We start from the raw sequence: 2844 nt of genomic DNA, 5'->3' as shown, positions 1-2844 counted from the left end.
GTTCCAGGATGCTCCAGTGTCAGGGATGCTCCGGTTCCAGGATGCTCCAGTGTCAGGGATGCTCCGGGCCCTAGGAACTGTCTCTCACCATGGGGGGATGCTCTGCCAGGGTGCTTTGGTGCCGGGGTGCTCCAGTGCCAGGAATGCTCCAGTTCCAGGATGCTCCAGTGTCAGGGATGCTCCGGTTCCAGGATGCTCCAGTGTCAGGGATGCTCCGGGCCCTAGGAACTGTCTCTCACCATGGGGGGATGCTCTGCCAGGGTGCTTTGGTGCCGGGGTGCTCCAGTGCCAGGAATGCTCCAGTTCCAGGATGCTCCAGTGTCAGGGATGCTCCAGCCCTGGGAACTGTGCCCCAGCTCAGAGGGCTGCTCTGGTATCAGGGATGCTCCGAAGTTAGGGATGATCCAAGTGCCAGGGAGATGCCTCCTGCCCTGGAGAGATGCTCCACCGGGATGTTCTCATGTCAGGGATGATCCAGGCCCCAGGAGCTGCCTCCCAGCCCAGAGGGATGCTCTGCCAGGATATTCCAGTGTCAGGGATGCTCCAGGCCCTTGGAACTGCCTCCCACCCTGGAGGGCTGCTCTGCCAGGATATTCCAGTGTTAGGGATGCTCCAGGCCCTTGGAGCTGTCTCTGACCCCAGATGGATGATCCAAAGGAGTGGTCTAGTGCCAGGATGCTCCAGTTCCAGGATGCTGCAGTGCCAGGGATGCTCCAGGCCCTGGGGAGCTCTGGGCTGCACTGGTAGGGGCTGCTTGCCCTGGGTGAATGGTAGTACAGGTGTGGGGCTGAAACTCCCCATTCTGGGGCAGGGGGTAGTGGAGGAGGGATGAGCCCCCCTGCTCTGGGAGCCCCCTGGAGCCAGGGGGCAGTGGTACCACCCTGGCAGCTCTGGGGCCAGAGTTGATGCTAATGAGTGTCCAAGCTGGACCATGTGTTCATCACTAAGGCCATGGTGGGCTTGGGAAGGAGCAGGCAAAGGGGAGCTGGGACCCTCAGGAGGACCCAGGGGAACTGTGGCTGCACCAGGGGATGGGTCTGGGGACACGGGAAGGTCCCATCACTCCTGGACTCAGCATGAAGCATCACTGGGCATGCTGAGCCCAACCCAGTGAGGCAAAGCTTTTGGAAAGGTGATTTTACTTTCTTTTTGACTGATCACCTGGGCCCAAGGTGCTGGAGGGGTGGGCAGGGAACCTCCCCCTTGCCCGGGCTCCCAGGAGGAGCGAGGTGTGATCAGAGCATCACGAAATCACAGGATTCAGTTGGAAAAGACCTTTAAGGTCACCAAGCCCAACCCTTCCCCCAGCCCTGCCAAGGCCACCACTGCCCCGTGTCCCTCAGCTCCCCATCTACAGGGCTTGGAAACCCCTCCAGGGATGGGGACTCCCTCCCTGCCCTGAGCAGCCTTTTTCCTTGAAGACATGTTTTCTAATCAGCCTGGGGGAGCTTGGCAGGGTTTCCCAGGCAGTGGCACGGGCTGGGTCCAGGAGGTCAGGGCAGCAGGGCATGACCATCCTGAGGGAAGCAAAGGAAGGGGGAGATTTAATGACACTTTTGACAAGGGAAAAGGGGAGTGGAGGGAACCTGTTCCCATCCCAGCCCTGGCCAGACCGTTCCTGCCCTGCCTTTGCTGGCTGGAGCAGCTGGCAGGGGGTGGCAGCACCAGGCTGCTTTCCTTTGCTGCCTCTGGAAAAGGTCGGTGCTGGATCAGAGAGATGGGAAGAGGTGACACCACTGAGGCTTCTGGGGACATATCCTGGAGCTCATTCCAGTGGGCTGTGCCCAGCACTCCACTTCCAAGGGTGCCTGATCCATAGGCAGTGCCAGCCAGAGGCCAAGGGGTCCTTCTGTCCTGGCCCTGGGGACACACAGACACAGCTCAGAGCTGGCTCCCCATGAAGTGCTGTGCCAGGGTCCCTTCTTCCCCCTGCCAGGTGGCATCTCCTGGGCACCCTCTGCTGCCTGCCCACCACAGGGTGCTCTGGATCTGGGAGGCACCAGGATGGGATGTGGAAGATGGGGCACCTCAGGGAGCAGGGGGGATGGCCCAGGCTCAGTGGGCATCTTTAGGGGTGTCTGAGAGGGGCTGGGGAGGTGAGGGTGAACCATGGGGTTGGGGGAGCACCCTGGATGGGGGTGCTCTTGGCAGCAGAAGGGGCTGGGCTGGGAGATTTGGAATCTGGTGGGTGCAGGAGGATGGTGATGGGACCCGGGCAGGACAGGGGCACCAAGGGGGGGCAGGGGGGACCAGTGGGGTGCAGAGGGCACCGGGTGGGAATGATGTGGGGCAGGGGGGCACAGGGGCAAGGAGACTGCTGTGGGGCAGAGGCCACCAGGGCAAGGGGACAGAAGTGGGACCAGGGGGATGTGTGGGTTGAGTAGGGCAGCGCTGGGTCCCAGGGGTAAGTGCAGGGGTCCCGCGGCAGCACCGCGGGCCCCAAGGCAGTATTGGGGGGCTGGGGCAGCACCAGAGGGGTGATGGGGGGCAGTACCGGGAGCCCCTGAACAATATGGGGGACCCTGGGGCAGCACTGGGGGAATCTGGGGTGGTACCAGGTGGGGTGAGGGGAGCAGGGCAGTACCGGGAGCCCCTGAACATTATGGGGGACCCTGGGGCAGCACTGGGGGAATCTGGGGTGGGACAGGGTGGGGTGAGGGGTGCAGGGCAGTACTGGGGGTCCCAGGGCAGGACCTGGTGGGTTCCAGGCAGTACCCGGGGCCTGGGGTGGGCTGGGTAAGTACCGAGGGGGCTGGGGCAGCACCAGGAGCCCCTGGACAACACGGATGATCCCGGGGCAGCACCGGGGGTGGTCGGGGCGGTACCGAGGGGTGGTCGGGGCGG

This window comes from Chaetura pelagica, unplaced genomic scaffold (genome assembly GCF_000747805.2).
Source record: "Chaetura pelagica isolate M959 unplaced genomic scaffold, ChaPel_1.0 scaffold856, whole genome shotgun sequence".
Lineage (NCBI taxonomy): Eukaryota > Metazoa > Chordata > Aves > Apodiformes > Apodidae > Chaetura > Chaetura pelagica.
Note: the sequence above shows the minus strand (reverse complement) of the source record.